Source organism: Beta vulgaris, chromosome 8 (genome assembly GCF_026745355.1).
Source record: "Beta vulgaris subsp. vulgaris cultivar EL10 chromosome 8, EL10.2, whole genome shotgun sequence".
Classification (NCBI taxonomy): domain Eukaryota; kingdom Viridiplantae; phylum Streptophyta; class Magnoliopsida; order Caryophyllales; family Amaranthaceae; genus Beta; species Beta vulgaris.
Window position 1 is genome coordinate 10,632,958 of NC_079209.1, and position 21,421 is coordinate 10,654,378.

Here is a 21,421-nt window from a genome sequence, read left to right on the forward strand (position 1 = left end):
AAAGAGGTTTGCAAGCTTGGATGCCTATAGCATTATCCGACAGTTGAAAACATGTTTCAAAACAAGCTCGGATAGAGAGGTATGAACTCACAAGTGTTTCTGAGTGTGTTAGTTGAAGGCAACCGGTGCCACTCATGTCTTCGAAATGATTGGTTATTTGAGCCATGGAGAGGTTGGGTTTCCTTATAGCCAAGAGTTGGCTACTGACATCATTTGCACTCACTTCATGAGGGTTCAATACGTTTCGTTGAACTTTAATATGAATGGGGTGACAAAACCCTTGCTGGTTACATAAGCTCATGACTGCCGAGCAAAACATCCTGTTGCACTAAGAAGGAAGTTCTTATGGTTCAAAAGGGAAAGGGTTTTAAGAAGGAATGGCTGGAAGAAAAAGCAAGATAAGGGCAAGCAAGTTCCACTAAGACTGCTGGTAAGCCACAGGCAAAGGCAAAGCCAAAGGTGGCCGCAAATGCCAAGTGCTTCTATTGTGATCAAATAGGTCATTGGAAGCGTAACTGCCCGAAGTACTTGAAGGATAAGAAGTCTGGGGCTTCTTCTTCAGTATCTTGTCATTGACATTAATTTAGCAACATCTACTTCTTGGATATTTGATACCCGTTGTGTTTCTCACATAACTTCGAATGTGCAGGGAAGGAAGAGTAGAACCATGGCTAAAGGAGAGGTGGAACTGCGCGTTGGAAATGGTGCAAGAGTTGCGGCTATTGCAGTTGGGACTTATAGTCTACCTTTGCCTTCTAGATTAATATTAGAGCTTAATAATTGTTTATTACCTCTATTACAAAAAAACATTATGTCTATTCCTGTTTTGGATAATGAAGGGTTTTCATTTACAATTGAGAAGGGTTGTTTCTCTGTTTATTTGAATTCAATGTTTTATGCCATGTAAAAGGTCTAATGGTCTATATTCCTAATTAGACAAAGATGTCCTTAACATAGACAGCAAAAAAATATATCAACGATACTAATCTACTTACTTATGGCATTGTCGTTTAGGACATATAAACGAAACGATTCAGAAGTTACATAAAGATGGACTTCTAACATCTTTGACTTTGAGCCATTTGATGTGTGTGAATCATGTTTAATGGGTAAAATGACAAATCACCTTTTACTGGAAAGGGTGAAAGGCAGTGATCTATTGGGCCTATACATACTGATGTTGTGGACCAATGAGCACAAAAGCTAGGGGAGGGTTGGTACTTCATTACTTTTACGACGATTTAAGTAGATATGGATATGTCTATTTAATGAAGCATAAGTCGGAATCATTTGAAAAATTCAAAGAATTCCAAATGAAGTCCAAAACCAGCTTGGCAAAACAATCAAAGCACTCGATCCGATCGGGTGGTGAATATTTGAGCAAGAGTTTAGTGATCATTGAGGAGTTGTGGAATTGCTTTACAACTAACTCCACCTGGAACACCTCAGTTGAATGGTGTTTCGAAAGGAGGAACCGAACTCTACTTGATATGGTTCGGTCTATGATGAGTTTTGCTGATCTTCCAATATCCTTCTAGGATATGCTCTCGAAATGCTACTTTCACACTTAATAGAACTCCATCAAAGGCAGTAGAAAAGACACCATATGAGATATGGAGTGGAAAAGTTCCAAGCTTGTCTTTTCTACGTATTTGGGGATGTGAGGTTTATGTAAAACGTTTACTTTCAGACAAACTCGCCCCTAAATCAGATAAGTGTTTTTTCGTGGGTTATCCCAAAGAAACCAAGGGCTATTACTTCTACAATCGAATTGAGGGCAAAGTGCTTGTTGCTCGTCGTGGTGTCTTTTTGGAAAAAGATTTTATTTCCAGAAAGGCAAGTGGAGTAATGTATTTCTCGAAGAAGTTCGAGAAAGCAACAAATGGACATAGTTCATCCTATGTTAGAGACAGAAACACAAAGCCAGATGTTGGGCTTGAAGTAGTTCCTCCTTTGGAGGAATCTTCTCCCGTAACTGTCCAAGTGTTGGAGGACGTGTATCTTGTACACGAACCTCCCACTGTCCCACTCGAATCTTCGTGTGAAAATTCTCAAATTGTTGAGAAAAAAATTTCTTCTATTGCAGCCCCTCGTAAGTCTAGTAGAACAAGAATACCAACCAAGAGGTTTGTTGATTTCTTGTTAACCGAAAATTCTGAGATAATGATTTTAGAATTTGAGGAACCTACTACTTACAAGCAAGCTTTGATGAGTGAAGACTCCGAAAAATGGCTTGAAGCCATGAGGTCCGAAATGGCATCCATGTCTGAAAATCAAGTATGGGACTTGGTAGATTTGCCCGATGGGTTACACCTATTGGTTGCAAATGGGTTTTCAAAGTGAAAACAGACAAGGATGGTAATATTCAGGTTTACAAAGCAAGGTTGGTTGCAAAAGGTTCAAGCAAGTTCATGGTATAGACTATGACGAAACCTTTTCACCGGTAGCCATGCTTAAATCCGTTCGGATACTCCTAGCGATCGCCGCCTTTTATGATTACGAGATTTGGCAAATGGATGTCAAAACCGCTTTCTTGAATGGGTTCTTGAAAAGGATGTGTATATGACACAGCCGGAGGGTTTTTGGATCCAGAAAATCCTAGGAGGTATGTAAGCTTCAAAAATCCATTTATGGATTGAAGCAAGCATCAGGAGTTGGAATCTTCGTTTTGATGAGGTAATCAAAGAGTTTGGTTTTCTAAAAAACGGAGAAGAGTCTTGTGTTTACAAGAAGGAAAGTGGGAGTAACATAGTCTTCTTGGTCTTGTATGTAGATGACATACTTCTCATAGGAAACGACATTCCCATGCTTGAGTCAGTCAAGGAATGGTTAAAAAGTTGTTTTTTATGAAAGACCTTGGAAACGCTGAGTACATTTTGGGGATCAAGATCTATAGGGATAGGTCTAAGAGGATGATCGGACTTAGCCAACGAACTTATATAGATAAGATCGTCACTAAGTTCAACATGGAAAACTCTAAGAGAGGCTTCCTACCCATGCAACATGGAGTGTCGCTTAGCAAGACTCAGTGTCCTTCTTGATGAGATTACGCGAATGAGTAATGTTCCTTATGCGTCAGCTATAGGGTGCATTATGTACTCCATATTTGTACTCGCCAGATGTTTCATATGCCTTGAGCATGTGTAGCAGATTCCAATCAAATCCAGGTGACGCACACTGGAGTGCAGCTAAGAATATCCTAAAGTACTTGAGAAGGACTAAGGATAATTTCTTAGTGTATGGAGGTGAAAGTAAGTTAATTGTTGAGGGTTACACAGATGCGAGCTTCCAAACTGACAAAGATGATTTCCGATCCCAATCTGGTTTCATCTTTTGTCTAAATGGAGGGGCAGTGAGCTGGAAAATTCAAAGCAAAGCACTGTTGCTGATTCTACACAGAAGCTGAGTACATTGCTGCGCAGATGCAGCAAAGGAAGCCGTTTGGATGAAGAAGTTCATTCTGGAGCTAGGAGTAGTGCCTAGTGTTGGAGATGGTATTGTTTTACATTGTGATAACAATGGTGCCATAGCTCAGTCTAAGGAACCAAGATCACATCAAAGATGTAAACATGTACTTAGAAAGTTTCATCTCATTCGAGAAATCGTTGAGAGAAAGGATGTAATAGTTTGCAAGGTTCATACGGATAGCAATGTCGCTGATCCTTTGACTAAACCTTTGCCACAGCCCAAGCATGAGAGTCATACTAGGGCTATAGGGCTTAAGCATATAGGAGAGTGGGTTTAATTGTGTATATTTACTTTTAATTAGTTCACAGTTATAATTACTCGTTTGATATGTTATGTTTATGTTATCAATAAAAGTTTTGTTCTTATTTAATCTTGGTTTAGTATTAAATAAAACGTTCAAAGTATTTTATAACTTTTGATGGGATTGTCAAATACGTGATTTGACAAATGGAACTTTATCCAGTGAACAGGAGTTATAACATACCTTAGTCCCTAGTCTGAATCATTAAGTTGAACATAAATGATTCAGTTTCATGGACTAGATGGCAAGTTGATTGATAGCGCAATTTCATGGACTATAGGGACATTGAGATGTCTAGTCATTTACATAGGCTTGTATAGTTGATACACGCTGGGCAGACCTATTGGGAGTTCTCTAAAAGGTTTAGGAGACTCTTATTAATATGTTTAGTGGATTCCTTTGACATGAGTATGACACTATTCTGACTTAAGGATTAGTATGTTTTTGACGCTGCAAAATGTCGTGCCGTAAAAGGAGGTTATAGAGGCAGCGATCACTGCTATGAATTGAGTGGGAACTTTGGTCATACTAGATTGGATAAATCCTCCTAAGAGTTAGGATTGATGTCTTGGCCTTTTGAAGAGCAAGAACTGGAAAAATGCATGGCCGTGCTCAAATGGATTAAGGAGTTTATCATTTGTTTCGATAGTTCAAACTCAGATTTCAAGGAACGACTTGAATATTGGTATGATGAACAAATGATGTTATCATATCATCAACTTAGACATTAGACGACTTAAGGAGTTTAAAGGTTACACACTTGTTCTTAGACAAGTGGGAGATTGAAGGATTTCGTTCTCGATCAAGTCTAATAAACTAGATAATATCAGGACAAATTATGGAGATAATATATTAAATAATATTAGGTGATCACAACGTTTTGCTAGAAGCTAATTGTGATTTGCTGGACTAATATGATTGAGCCAATTACTAGTATTATTGAATCCTATGAGGTCACACAAGTAATGACACTTAAATAATATCCAAGCCCATTTGTGAAATGGGTTGGATGGTTTTATCGTGGGTGAAAAGACATGTAACTTATAAGTTTATTAGGCTCATAATGTATAACATTATGAGGCCAATAAAACCTCATGAAGTCTTACTTGTAACCTCTCCTATATACTAGTATTAGGGGTTACATAGTAGAGGATCTTAACATCATCTTCTTCAGAGAAAAATCTGATTTTTCTCTTAGCTTCTCACACCCATTTTCGGCCCTCACCACTAAAAGTAAGAGAGTGTTTTCTCTCTTCCGTACTAGCATACGTGGTGATCCAAGTGTTGTTCGTGGACCAATACTAGAGGAACGGTGCTTGACGTTCTAAGAGGATCTCCACTAGAAGGTTGCGGTGTGCAAAAGAATTCACGCATCAAGAGGTACATTTCTATACTATTATTTGATTCATACTAGTTTATGCAATGATCTTGGGATAGATGTTCAAGTATATGATACTTGGTTTTCCGCATTATGCATCTAAGTTCCTACAATAACATTGTAATAGCTCTGTTTTTAAGAACGTTTATTTAATGCTAATTATATTCACTAAGCTAATTATGTTTCGGAAATCTTATTTTATTTGAGATGTGGAATGTAAATTATATTGCCGTGTTTGTAATTTATTTATTTTTTTTTTTTTTTTTGAGATTATTATTATTATTTTATATTGTGGGTTTTGTGCAATTAGTTCGCAAATTAGAAAACCAAAGTGGGTTTCATTCTCGAACCATCCGATCATTAGATATTATTGTCGGTCAATGAACTTTATCACATTCCTTAAGTATCTCTCGTGGGTTCTAAAATCTCAAAACCCAAAACATTTCTTTCTCTCTCCCCGTGGTACTCCCAAAACCCCAAACCCAAAATGAAACCCTCCCCTGTTCTTTTGCTCGACGAACCGAAACCCCAACCCCAGCGAAACCCCAGCAAACCTGACCTCCTCTTTCTCGTTCGCCGTCGCCGTCGCCGTTGCCGCACGACTCTTCAGCCTCACCGGAGCCGTGTCGAACCACCGCAGCGCTGTCGTCGCTGCTGCTCTGTTCTCGTTTTCCCCCTATTCGCGTTGCTGCTACGCCGGTGTTGCTGTTGTGTTGACGATGTCGTCGCGCCTTTACCGGTGATGGGTCGCGCATCCTCTTTGGTGGTGCGACCGTGAAGACAGCCCACTGCTCGTGTTCTCCCTCTTTTGCCGTCGTTGTTGTTGGTGTTCTAGCGGTGTTGCCGCGATTGTTGTTGTTGGCTGTCGGTGATGTTGTTGCACTGTTTCTTCTCTCTCCTTTCGCTGGTTGTTGCTGCCGGAGCCGACCCCTCTCCTTGGCGTGTCTTCCCTGCTCTTGAAGCAGAGGATTGTTATGAATTTCAAGAGAGTTGATGGAGTTGTGAAGTTCTCAAAGTCTTTGTCGGAGCTAAAGAATGGATCGCGTATGAGGTAACTTTTATGTTCAGTAAAATAATTTACTCATGCCCTTGTGTGTGGATCTTTGTGTTCTGTTTAATTTTGATAAATAAGTTCGTACTATGGCCATAGATATGAATGTGATGATGAATGTCATTGATTGATTATGAATATGCAAATGTTTTGCTGGCTTAGTTTATGAACTGAAAATAGAAAGTGGGCAAGGTATGGGTGGAGGATGGTTACTTCTTTTGACCTGATATGGTCGGCTACGCTCCATAACGAACCTTGGGGTAGTATTGCTGGGCTCCATAACGAACCTTGGAGGCAGTGTTTGTCCTTTGTCCAAAGCTCGTACTTGCCACTGATTTGTTTAAGAGAGTGAGCTATGCCAGCGTTGTAATGAGATGAAAATGATTTGAGAAATAAAATGTCTATAACGGGCTGAAGTAAAGGTTACGAGTTTTCCACTCATTTTGGAATTGTGTTTGTTTTGTATTTTCTTCTCTGAATTTGCAAGTTTGGTATCAAGAGCTCCAGAATGGAAGTGAAGCAAGATTATGGTGTCGTCCTAGATTTAGGATTGAGTTTGTATATAGATAGCTGATTTGAAAATAGTTATTTATGTTTCGTTGTATATGATATTTGGGAATATTAGTCGAGTTATTGGTGTATTTAAGGATATTTTTCCGCTGCGATCTTATTAATTAAGAGTTAATTGTTGTTTATGGTTATTAAGTGTATTTCGCTAGCAGCTCGGAAGAGCTGGCTGTTACAAACATGGAATATTATTTTGGATAAAAATAATCTCCATGATATTAGAGTATGTATTTGTTACTTGCTTGTAGATTAAACCCTGAAAATTATGGAAGTAACAAACTGCAACAAATTGAGCTACCAATGGAGGAAGCGCACATCCGGCTGTTGTTCCTAAGTTCTAGGGAGACTGTAAACCAATTGACCAGTTAGCTCCTAGAATATTGGAAGATCTAACTAACTCCTCAAAATCTAGCCTCAACAAACTACTTACGCTGAACATGGAAAGGTGGATGATTATGCGTGGAATTATGCGTGGATTTAGTGGGAGAAGATCGTGGATATCATGGCTTCAACAACGGTTAGATCATGTGTCACTTGTAACACCCATGACTGCTTAGTGGAGCAAAAATAGGAGCTGATGTGGTCTCTTATATATAGCTCTACGATGGACCAGAAAAAACTAATAACTCCCAAGATTTATTGTCTCATTTTTAAGGAAGTTTATTTTCGGTTTTATTACTCTTCAAGGAATTATTCTTGTAATACTTTTGAGCGTGGGTTGAGAGAACAGAATCTTGTAATCAGGGGTGAGAAAGAGAAAGAGCAGGAGAAAGTGAAGAGAGAAAGACAAGACTTCTAGTGAAGTCAAGTGAGGAAAGTCACGTGTACAGGGGGGACAAGGTGACTTGGAACTGGTTCCTAGAGGAACTAAGTGAGGATTGATTTCTAATAAGTTGTAATAACTGTTACAAATAAAAGAGCAAGGTTTTTTCCTAAAGATTTGAGGAAGAGAACCTTGTTAAAAGGATCTTCTTGTGTTCTTCCTTATTATTCTTTCTCTTCATTAGGTTTTAGGTTTTATTATCCGCAAAAATTTTGAAAATCTCCCCAACTACAATTCACTCCCCCCCCCCCTCTTGTAGTTGATCTAGTGTTTATACTAGACTAACATATCTCCTTACCTAAAACTCTTTAACACTACTTCTAATTACGCTAAACTTTGCAGTTTTGATTGTCCTTATTATGCGTCGTTACGACCCTACAATACCTATATAACCTAAATCCACTCCTTGTATATTTGTTGTTATTCTTCCACTTAAAATTGATACATCTCGACATGTTAAATTTGTTGTCACAATTCCCTCACTCTACTCTATGCTCCTCACCATCTTCTTCTGTCTTATTTCCTCAAGACTGGTGCACTCTTTCTTTACCTATTATCTGTGCCACTAATGCAGTCAACTCCCCTAGTAATAGTGCACCTCATGGAACCCACAATACCACAAACACTCTTCACGTCACGAGGAGTGATAAAACGCTAGCAGCTAGCGTTTTAATTTGTCAATAGGAGGACTCAAAAGCAAATAGAGGAGTGGGAAGGAATTTGGCAGAGAAAAAAAAAAGCTAGCATCCATGTGTCAGCATGTAATTAGCACACATGTCATAATATTGTTTATCCAAAACAATTTACTTTTTGCAATTTTTAAACTTGTATATCTCAAGAAATATGTTTTAGAAAAAAAATAAAAAATATACTAATATTCATATATTTTTATTCTCTACAAATAGATATCCATTTTGATATAATTTCATCATATATCAGTTTTAAAATTTATATCAGTTTCAATTACCTTACGTCAAACAAGTTTATTGTTATAAGAAACAAGTGTATTTTAACAAGCAACAAGTGTATTGTATGGGGGAAACAAGTGTATGTTAACAAAAACAAGTGTATGTTAACGAGAAACAGGTGTATTGTAATAATAAGAAACAAGTGTATGTTAACAAGAAACAAGTGTATGTTAACGAGAAACAGGTGTATTGTAATAATAAGAAACAAGTGTGTTATAAAAAACAATTGTATTTCAACAAGAAACAAGTGTATTGTATATTAAGAAACAAGTGTATGGTAATAAGAAACAAGTGTATGTTAACATAAAACAGGTGCATTGTAATAACAAGATACAAGTGTGTTATAAGGATAAGAGTAAAATAAATATTGTATGAAATTATATCAAAATGGATGTCTATTTGTAGAGAATAAAAATATATAAATATTGGTATATTTTATTTTTTCTAAAATATATTTCTTGAGATATACAAGTTTAAAAATTGCAAAAAGTAATTTGTTTTGGATAAACAATATTGTGACATGTGTGCTAATTACATGTTGACACATGGATGCTAGCCTTTTTTTTCTCTGCCAAATTCCTTCCCACCCCTGTATTTGCTTTTGAGTCTTCCTATTGACAAATTAAAACGCTAGCTGCTAGCGTTTTATCACAGCTCTCACGTCACTCCGTCACCCACACCTAATGAAAGATGAAGCTACCTCCCCCCCCCCCCTCCTCCACTTAATTTAACAGAAACCCGTCATATACCTACCATGCATCCTACCCCACATTCCCATGATAGTAGGTCCCGCTATCTAAGTCTTTATGTTGCCACGTGGGAGTACAACGGCCTGTTTAGCCTCCAAAGTCCAAACTGATAGGACATAGAATTAAGGCTCTCATTGGAAAGTGAATTAAGTGATATTTGATGGTAGAGTGAATCAACCAAAATAAACCAAAAATTTAACGTTAGATTTAATAGAAGGGTATCACTAAAATAATAAAAAGTTTAATGGAATAACATAGTAGAAAAAAAATATGAGTACAACGTAATATAGAAAATAACAAAATACCAAATGGCATGTGGAGAGAAGAAAAGGTGTTAACCACATAACATAACTTTATATAAAAATGACAAGTTCTCCATGATTGGTTAATCCTATGTCAGATAATCCAAGGTCTATCTCAACAGAAATCGATAACATATTCACTAAGTTAAATGAAAATTGAACTTATAAATGAGTACAAAATGCCTATTATGAGTAATGTGTACTAGATACTGAGTTTCTCGAATTATTAACTTTTAATGAAATTTGGGTTGGCATCATCACCTCAAATCCATTTTCATGATTGTAGGAACATGATTTTCATTATACATTTGTGCTTTCGAATTATGACTCTGAATATGGTTAGTATGTCTTAGAGAAATTCATACTATATTTTACTATTGATCTTATTAATATATATTTTTGATAATTTGAGATTTTCATTAAGCAAGCATTAAAACCCTTAAAAGTACCGTACAAATTATTCAGGCTCAGGACTTACAAAACTGATGGATCAACATGACGAGTCCTTAACAAAATGAGCCCAAAGTTCTACTTCAATGAGATACATTCAACGACCTACTAATGCAACTATGCTAAATAAAATTGATGTCAGTAAGAGAGACTACAACCAGGCAAGAAACCCATCAGATATTTGGAGACCTCTCTTTGACATTGCGTTTGTCACGCCATTACATCCTCTCCCCTTATGCAGAATCGAGCTCACAATGCCACTGATTACACTCTGGCGGATGTAATTCAATTTGAAATTGAAGTTCCATGGACCATTGTTCTCAGAATTGCACCAATTAACAACATTCTTATAGTCAGATTCTATGATGAGTTTCATATTTCTGGTTCTTTCACATTCATAGGAGATTTTGGGCGCTTTATGAATCGCTAGAACTTCTGCATTATTAATCTCCATAAACGAAATTGGGTTGATCTTATCGATTCTGTTATGGGCATGGTATATAATTAGGCTTTTTGATTGACGAACAAACTACTACATATAAGAGTCGCTAATTTAGAATGGTGAGCTCTCCTTTGATGGGCACATTGGACGGTTGAGAAAAGTAACGTAGGGGACCAGGTGGGAATTGTCTATATAGATGTAACATAGGGCACATTAGGCTTCCCCATCGATGCCTTTTGGAGACGTGTTTTGGCCCTTTGTATAGATGTAAGTACTCTTAGCTTAGGACTTTATACTTACTTGTCTAGTGACAACTCCATAATTAGCTTAGTTCCCACAGCACCACTTAACTTCTTTTACTTGGTGGTGTCTCATAGGTTAAAGAGAAACTCTTAACGTATGGAAAAAAGTTACATGTATGAGAAGGATATTTTACTCTTTTTGCACCAAAAAATTGATGTTAATATCCTTTATGGATACTTCCGTTGCTTTTTTATCTTTTCTAGTTTAAGGTCATTTTAGTAAATTTATCTTTTTATATACTCCCTCTGTTTTTGATTAGTTGCTACATTTTACCATTTAGACATGTCTCTCTTTAGTTGTTATATTTGCTAAATATTTCTACTTTTAGTATGTGATACACATATATTATTTACCTTTATATTTTTATTTTTGTCTTCATCACACAAAAAGACCAACTATTTTATGCTTTATTGCTCTACTTTTTAATGGTCCCTACATGTTTCCTTTATCTGTATGTCAAAGCAAATGTATTAACTAAAAAAAGACGAAGGGATTAGTTTAAAAGAAGAGTTATTTTGGTGATATGCTACTTTTTATCTTTTTCATGAAATAGCAAATCTGGTATATATAGATGAGATTTAATCTTTTTTTGTCGAATTGTATGTATGTATACACGCATATGTAAGAGAGAATTCCTTATCATCGATCTATGCGACAACTTCATCCTTATCTTCTTATATAGTATTAATTCAAGTAATCAAGGGAAAGACTACACTCCACTAATCTGCTCATGAAAGTTAAAAGTAACTATCGAGAGATGATACACATACACAGGATTTAGGTGGTCCCCATATACACAAGTGATTTCATTGGATAGAAGAAGTGGATTCAAATTCCACCAAGTTGAAATTTCCATTTGAATTTCAAACCAAAATCTGAAAATTTGCTTTTGAATTTCAAATTTGTTGTGAGTCCCAAGGACCTAATCCCTTGAATTTTTTCTCTCTCCTCACGATTCTCTCACCTCAAAAAATGACCTTTTACGATTTTTCATCTTTTCTCACTATTAACCGACGAACCACTGGAAAACATAACTGAATTTTTTTTCGTGCCGGAAATTGTTTTTCTTGCGGGAAAAATTTATTTTGACCGAAATTAGAACTGGGACTTTGTTTTCAGTCGTATTATCATCGGAAGTCTTGCTGGAATTATATGTGCGCATTTGTAATTGGAATTTTTTTCTTGCCGAATTTTTTTTTTTTTTGTGGTTGAAATTATAACTGAGACTTTGTTTCAAGCCGTATTATCATCAGAAGTCTTGTCGGAATTAGATGTGCGCATTTGTAGCCGGAATGTTTTTCATTTTGTCATCGGAATTTTGTGCCGGAATTAAGATTGGGTGTTTTCTTGCCGGAATTAGTTGTCGGGATTTAAAATCCGATATTTCGATTAATTATATGTCTTTTGCCTTGTTGATTTGCTATAATTAGTTGTCGGGATTGAAAAGTTGCAGATTGAACATTCAAAACATGAATATTTGGAGTTGCAGATTGATCATTAGGAGTTGCAGATTGAACATTTCAATTAATGAAGAAGTTGTAATGGATTTGTAGATTGGAAGTAGTAACGTGATAATTTTTTTAGTATCACAATACTTACAATAATTGCATGGTATTTTATTTCGTATAGATATATTTACAAGGTAATATTTTGTATAGTTCTCATCTGTACAAATATTGTAATTACAAGATGAACAATGTTTTGATACCCCGCTAACTTGCTTACTGCTTGTGCTTGTACTTGCTTATGCTGCCAACCTGGGTTCGAATTTTGGCCTTGGACAAATATGTATAAGTGTAGGATATATTTTTGGAGCTTTTAACTCTACGTCTATTTTTATTTTTCCCACAACAAATTTTGAAATTATTGTAAGTCGAAGATATTGGATCCAAGCTTTTTGTACTTAATTTGAAACAAAAAACATTAAGGGCAAAGCTGATTCTGAACATATATAAAGATACACCCATTATTACTTTATAATAATAGTAATTTAGGGACAAAATATTTGAAATCTAAGGCATTCAAAATTAGAAATCTAACATAATATAACCTTCACAACATTGAAGTTCATCATTTTAGAGAGATAACAAGTACAATGAATTTAGTAGTAACATGGTATTTTCTTTTTTATAACTTTATACTTAAAGGGTAAAATAGTGTATGGTAGTTGAACAAATATATCCAAAAATTGAAGTGTATGTAGTATATGGATCATCATAAAGGTAAGTTGAACATTTGGAGTTTCAGATTGAATATTTAAAACAACGTCAAGCAAATGAAAGAAACTGTAATAGATATGGTAATTGAAAGTAGTAACATGAGAATGTTTTTAGTATCACAATATTTATAATAGTAACATAGTATTTTCTTTCGTATAACTATTTTTAAAGGGTAAAATAATTTTAGTATCACAATGATTAGTGCGGGCAAGGAAAAAGATAGGTCGGCTTATTTTGAGAAGGTGCTCTCAAAAGTTGGGATTATTTTGAGAAGACGGCTCGCAGTTGGAATTATTCATGTGAATTTTTCCTTTCTTTTACTTGTTACATTATTTCAACTTTCTTTATTAAGAGATTTGGCACACCAAAAAGTAATACTATTATATTTGTTTCTCTTTTTTCTACCAAAAAGTATTTTTTTTTTGTTCACCTCATTTAATGCTAAAAGGGTCAAAAAGTACATCAAAAAACATTGAAAGAGACATCTTCTAAAGCTAGTGAAAACAGCAATGTAACAAGTAAAAAAAAAAGGCAAAGAGAGTAAAAGGTTACTCTTCAATGAGATGTTTAAAATATGATTTACTAGTACTCCGTTCAACAATTAGTTATCAACAATTAGTTAATTTGCTAAAAAATATATACTTTCCTTTTTATATTAAGTGACACGATTTATTTTTAGTAAATATCAAAATAAGTGAGATATAGCTATTCTTGGTAAAAGTTGTTCAACTTTATTACACTTTTGTCATTCATTAATCACCCATCCACTTTAATTTATTTACTAACCCTCCACCTAATTCATTAAATAACCCCCAACCAAGTTGATGACTCCCTCCTTTTTTCCCCCAACCCATCAGCTACCCCTCTTATGATATTATCCCTAACTCACCTACTTCAAGCACCTTAAAAATCTGACTACCTCAAATCTCGAAATTCTAGCTTCTCTCATGTTCTATTCTTCTTCCTCTACTGTTTCTTATTAAGAACCCTAAAATTCTTCCCCCAATTTTGGCGATTCATTGACTTATCTCATCTTGTGTGCTTTCTCTTCTACTGAAATTTAGGAAGAACCCTAAATATTTTTGGTTAAAATCTCGCGAATATTTGACTTCTCTCATCTTCTACTCTTCTTCATCTTCTAAAATTTGTGTTGAACACTACAAATCTACCCCCAATTTGGGGATTCTTTTATGTCTCTTGTTGTTGCGAGAAACCCTAAACCCCTAATTTTTTGTTGTTGATGGATTCGTGGAATACTGCCGATTATATTTTCGATTTTGATACTATTGAGGCCTCTGAAGAATCTTGGTTGTTGAGTAAATTAGATCGGCGTGACACGGGTCTTCTTATACATCTACTGAGACTCTTGTTGGTGTTCATGGTTCAAAAGAAACACCAACTTCAAAGTTTTGTTGGCCTGATGAACTTGAAAGGCCTCAAAACATTTTGGTTGAGGCTACGTCTGGGTTGCATACGGAAAAAAAACTCAACTTTGGCGATTCTTCGGTGTCCTCTACTTCTAAGTACCCAAAAAAAGGCGATTCAGACCTGTCTTCTACTAGTGTCAGTGTCGAAACCAAAAAAAAGACAAAAAAAATGAAAAATGCGATGTTCTTCATGGATTTTTGGTGATATCTTCTAACTCTTGTCATTATTTCGCATGGATTTTCTTAGCTTATATCTAGATTTTGTTTATTTTGTATGCTTTGAGTGTGGGCTTTTGTTGTTGGGTCGATTGGTAATATCATGAGTTCATTGTTGTTTTACGTTATTTTTTCTTGATGTTTTGTGAAAATACCATCTTTCTTATGTTTCCGTGATTCTATAAATGAAGATCTATATTGAGTGATGCTTAGTTAATGTTAATTTTTGTTTAATATATGTTGAGTGATGCTTAGCTACTGTTAATTTTAGTTTGATATATGTTGAGTGATGCTTAGTTATGTTGATTCATGTTTATTTAGGTTAATTCATGTTGGTTTATGTTCATTTAGGTGAGTTTATGTTAATTTTAGTTTGATGTATGTTTAGTAATGCTTAGCATAGTTGATTCATGTTTATTCATGTATGTTAGTTTATGTTCATTTTGCTGAGGACCTGTTCATTTTAGTTTGATTTATCTTGTTTTCTGTTGATTCATGTTTATTTAGGTTGATTCATGTTGGTTTATGTTCATTTTGGTGAGTTTCTGTCCATTTTAGTTTGATTTATCTTGTATTTTGTTGATTCATGTTTATTTAGGTTGATTCATGTTGGTTTATTGAGTTTCTGTTCATTTTAGTTTGATGTATGTTGAGTGATGCTTAGTTATGTTGATTCATGTTTATTTAGGTTGATTCATATTGGTTTATGTTCATTTATGTGAGGAACTGTTAATTTTAGTTAATTTATCTTGTTTTCTATTGATTACTATTTATTTAGGTTGATGTTTGGTTCTATACTGTTGATCGCACTTGCATTTGGTTGATTACACTTAATTTTGGTTATTTACAGTTGATTTCACTTATATTTGCTTTGAGTTCATTGGTTTTGACATGCTCTGTCATTTTGTTTGTTGTGAGTTGATATTTCATGATGTTTTAAATAAGGTTTTGTGATGCCATTGTTTTTAGAGTTGGTTTCCTCAATGATGAAACACTTTAAAACTGAACATGTAGCTAGGCTAAACTAATTAAATATGCCACCATCTAAAGTAGGGTGTTGCAATTAGGAGGAACCAAGTGATTACAAGGCATTGAATATGACTTTTTGTTGCATTTGCATGAAACTATATGGACTGAGAGATTGTTTTTGTGAAAACATCTATGAAGAATGAGGACAACAACTTTACATGCTTACATGAAGTCATTATGGCCTTTGAAATTACTAACTGTCACCATTACATCACGCTCATTTCATGTTGTGAGGCTATTAAATGTTGTTTTTCCCTTTGCTGTGTATGTGGATTGGAGACTTTCTGAGAGGACAGACCAAAAACAAATATTTTTTCTTTAAAAAGCTGTCAAATGGAAAGCAAATCATGATGCAAAAAGATATTATTCATTCATTTCATCCACACTTTACAAAAAGTTTACTTTTTTTTTAACAAAAAGTTAGCGTTTCCTATGACTATTATCTTTAAACATACAGAAAATATTTACAAAAGGCCTCCTGTACTTGATGATGAGGATAATGATTGATGCCCAAAATATGTGTTGTTGTTGCTGCCTTAATGTGCACACACTGTTTTTGTTGCTACCATTCTTGTTGATGCCTGATTGCTTCCTATTCTTGAGTAGTCCCCTCTGTTTGGCTTTGACTTGCATTGGAATCAGGGTTTGCCCCAATTATGATGTCCTTGTTCAATTTATTGATTGTGTTAGTTACCAACTCATCTGGTAACTCAACATAAGTTGTTAAAAGGCCCAATCTGTCAATCCTTTTCTTGCCTTTTATGTGGATTTTTTTAGTTATTTCCACCTTTATTTCACTTTAAGGACCTCAAGTATGGTATACATTAAATGTAGCCATGTATAGTTAATCAACCTTGGAGCATATATACGTTGTAGGCCTCTTCCACACTTTCTACCAACTTTTCTACTGAATCTGAAAAAGTTTGGTGTTGAATTGATTGAATTGCTTTAAAAAAACCCTAAGTCTAGCATGTTTAGATCATGAGATTGAGCTGGTTGACATATGAGTTCAATTTCAAATCCATATTTGTTAGCTTCTTGGAGAAAGAGTGGGTCATCTGGGGCAATGTGAGGCCTTGCATTTATTGTTGAATCCATATTTGCTTGCATCCATCTAGTGGCCATTCCTCCCTTATTGCTGGTAGCAATTTAGTGATTATCATCTCTCTTATTGTGTCCTTTGTGATGTTTTGCTTGGCTTTAAGTTCAATTGTACCAACTGGTATATTACAAGCTAAGACCATCTTTGAGCAACAACTTGCTTTACAAATGCATATATTCTTGCTGGTAGATTGAGCTTGGTTTTGCATGGCGTAGCAATTGCACCCATAAACATCACCTTTGTAATGAAAGCTTTTGATTGATGAGCCCTATATGGATCCTCCTCCTCTGACAGTAGGTAAAATCTTTGGGTTACGTTGCTCATAAAGAACCACTTTTCATCTATATGCACCATGTTGTATAGGCAATTAAACCTTGCCTTTTCTGTGACTGCTTTTGGGATGCTTTGAGAAAGAATGAATTTCCTTCTTGCAATCTTGTGTTTTGGAGTTGATTTGGGTTTGATTGAATTTGTGTGGCATCTTATTATTCCCCTCTTGATTAGTCTATAAACAGTGGAGGGACTTACTTTCAAAGCTAAAGGAAAGGACCGAAGAGTGGTCATTTTCTTTAATGGAACCTTCCTCAATCTGGCTTCATATAAAAGCTTGGGTTTTCTACCACTGTTACCAGATTTCCTATTTGCAACATTGACCTCTGCTCCTATGTTTTTCTTATTTTTGGCAAGTCTCCAAAGCCTAGCCAAAGTTGACATACTAACCCCATATTTTTGTTGTATGGTTGTTATTTGACCTCTTTGAAGAACCATGGCTTTATTTGCACATGCAAATAGGTCAATGATCATTTGCCTTCTAACACAGTTTGGTACATTTGGTCTCTTACCTGGATTGTTCTCTTGTTCTGTGTTCTGGACATTCTTTGTAAACTCTAACTCATGCTCCTCTTCATTTTAAGAATCCGAGGAGTAATAACATACCTTATCATCATCTTCTTCATCCCTGATCTGATTCATCTGTTCCTCAATAAGGAGCAATTCATCAACAGTTAGATGCCCTTCTTGGATGTTTGTTGTTATGTGTTCTTGTGCATCCATTTAAAGATCTTGTAGCAGCAACAACTCTTCTTCATCTATGTCCATATAGTCCCCTTCTCCATTCACCATCAGCCAAGCTTCATCCATGGTGTGACTGTGACATGTGTGCAAGTGAAATACAAAAAAGAATTCGTAACTATACTGTGTGTGCAATTGGCAGTGTCATTGTGAAATTCTTTGTGAAGAAATTTTATAAAAAAGCTTTTTTTGTGAAGTGTGTGCTTGTGATTGAGATTTTTAATGAGGAGTGAAAAATCTAATGGTTTCTAAGTCCCCTTTGCTATAATTATTGACAGTTACTTTTATTTTGGAGCCAAGTTTAAACAAAATTTAAAATTTTCATTTTGGAGCCAAATTTAAATGACAAACAATGAGTTGGCATTTTGATTTGAAAAAAACGGGTACCCATGTGATTTGGGGACTACTTATCTTTATTAAGTTTGCAATTAACTCTTTTAAATATGTGGTCCAAACTTTTTCTCTATAGGTGTATTGGTTTCTTCCCACTTTCTCTCTATGTCACTTATTAAAAATTGAAGGAAGTATATATATAGCCCATTCTTACGTATCAGATTATATTTCAACTAATCGTTTGACTGTCGTTAAATCTTTTTTTATTGCGTAATGGTGGGCGATGGAGTGATAATCATGTTACTGATAAGGCTTTAATGGAGATAAGTGATGATGATCAGTGTACTCCATATTGCAACTTTATTTAATGGTCTCATTTAGGCTTTAGCTTACTTCAAAGAAACATTAGAGAAAAACGATGAGAGTGACAAGAGTACTTTGGGGAACATCAGCATCTTGTTCTGCTTTATATTAGCTAGGTTGTACTTTCTCCACTTCATTTTTACTTATATAATCTGAAGAAAAACAACGTCTAATTAGCTAAGCTCTTACTAACGTATAAGAGTCAATTTTTGATAAAGTTAAATTGATAACCAATAACTTCAAATTAATTAAGACCGGAAAGAAAAAGGTGGATTAGAAGATATTCCATCTAGTTGGGCTAATTAGAATCCGGACTTGAAAAATACTATTAAATTATTAATTATATAAGCTTAATATCAAGTTATACATACTTTACTTTATTTTAACTTATATAATCTGAAGAAAAACAATGTCAAATTAATTAAGATCATACGAACCTATATGAGTCAAATTTTGTTAAAATTAAGTTGATAACCAATAACTTGAAATTAATTAATAAGACATCACAACTCCCTCCAGTGGCGGTCCATGGAAAAATATTTGTTCAGCAATTCTAAATCACCCCATCGCAAAGAGCATTTCAAGATGCAAGATGAAGAAATGGATTGGGAATGGCTGCTCCACCTTTTTTTGGGTGGATATCTGGGCTGGTAATTTGCCTCTTCAGGCCCAATTCCCGAGGCTCTTTCGGATCAGCAGTTGCCCAACTGCCCATATCTCTTCAATGGGTTTTTGGGACGGATTAAAATGGCAATGGAGTCTGGAATGGACTCGTGGGCTGAGAACTCGCGACACACTTGAGTTGGGCCGGCTTCTCTCGCTCCTGGGCTCGGTCGCTCTTGACTCAAACAACATAGACAAATTCATATGGCTACCCGATAAATCAGGTAATTTTTCTGTAAAGTCTTTCACCAGAGAGTTAGATAAAACCTCCCCCTAGCTACAAATAAAACTCTGAAAAATGTGTGGAGAGGCTTGGTACCACACAGAATAAAATTTTTTGTTTGGTTGGCTCTATTGGGGAAACTCAACACTCGCGAAAAATTGTCGAGAATGGGGATCATCCCTCTTGATGAAACCAACTGTGTCTTCTGCAATCAGCACATAGAAACTGGTGACCATCTGTTCATCCACTGCGGTTTTGCACGAGAATTATGGTACTGGTGGTTCGCTCTTTGGAACCTAAACTGGGTCCTTCCTGCTTCTTTAAAAGACCTCTTCCTTCAATGGAACTATAGAACCCCTGATGTTTTTTTCAAAAAAATCTGGAGGGCAGTTTTTTTCATAATACTCTGGACTTTGTGGAAGGACCGTAAGTCCAGAATTTTCAGAAAGGAAGCTAGTTCTCCCAAACAGCTTCAAGAGATGGTATTACTCCGCCTACATTGGTGGATAAAAGGTTGGCAAGAATCATTCCCATATTCAATCAATGATGTGCTCCAAAACCCCATGTGTCTCAAAAGGGGCTCAACTCCAAGGAAACACAAAGAGTACCATGGTTCCAGTGAACATCAATTATGGAGACCCCCCCTCAAGCTGTTTTGAAGTGGAATATTGACGCATCTTTTGATCCTTCCTGTAACCTCAGTGCCGTAGGAGGTGTTCTACAAGATGATTCGGGTTCTTTCATTTGCCTCTTCTCATGCCCCATTCCACCTTTGGAGATCAACTCCGCGGAAGTATATGCAATATTTCGAGCCATCAAGCTCTCAATATCCTCCCCCGCCATCAGGAATTCCACATTTATATTTGAATCCGACTCCGCAAATGCAGTAAAATGGTGTAATGCAAAGGATGGAGGGCCTTGGAATTTAAACTTCATGTTAAACTTCATACGACATGTCACTAGCACGCAAATAAAAGCTCAGATAGTTCACAAAGGGCGAGCATCAAATGTTGTAGCTGATTATCTAGCTAAGAGAGGCTTACGTAGAGAAAATGACTTTATTGCATGGCTTTAAGTCAATGAGTATCAAGCATGCAGATGTAGAAAATCATGTCAATGAGTTTGATGTTGAAACAAGGATGTAAGCCTCATTTTGACATGCCATTCCATTTATATGGCATGATATAAATAAAATAAACCAAACTATCAAAAAAAAAAAAATTAATAAGATTGAAAAAAGGCAGATAAGAGGATCTTGCATCAAGTCGGGCTAATTAGGATCAGTTTGGACTATTGAATTATAAATTATATAAATGTACATAGAAAATGTCGTGACATTTAAATTTAGTCACAAGAGGTTGAAGTTCAAACCATAGTCCCTCTTTTTTTTTTTTTAACCAAGATCAGCCACTATCGTAAAATACAACTAAGATAATCTAAAATTAGACAAGTGAAAATTAATCAGATTAACGACACATACTCAGAATAAGAATGAATACATTTGATCCTCACAAGACACAAGTATTATATTAGGCAAATGAAAGTAATCTCATGTCAAATTAAATTAGCTTTTTTCTAGTTTAACCTTGAGTTACATTCAATCTTGCTGAATGCTGACCTGCTCTAAGCCTTAGCTAGTAGTTCAACATGCACATAGTACGTACATCCCCCTGTCCCTTAACGAGTTGTGATATAGGCATAATCGTTATAGGCAGCAGTTACCCATAATTGATCCCTCCTTTTCTCTCGGTCAGTGATGGACCTTTTAAGGGTCCTGGGTGATCCAGGCGCCACCAAAAATAAATCAGTTTTTTTTTTATTTATTTACGTCAAATAGGTTCCACACTAGTTAAAATTGATACCTGCATCATTATATCATGTTATGCAACTTGCTCTAGTGGTCAACACTCTAACAACGTGTGGTATACCCGTGTTTGAATCCTGAGGACCAATTCCATCTTTGTTTTTTTTAA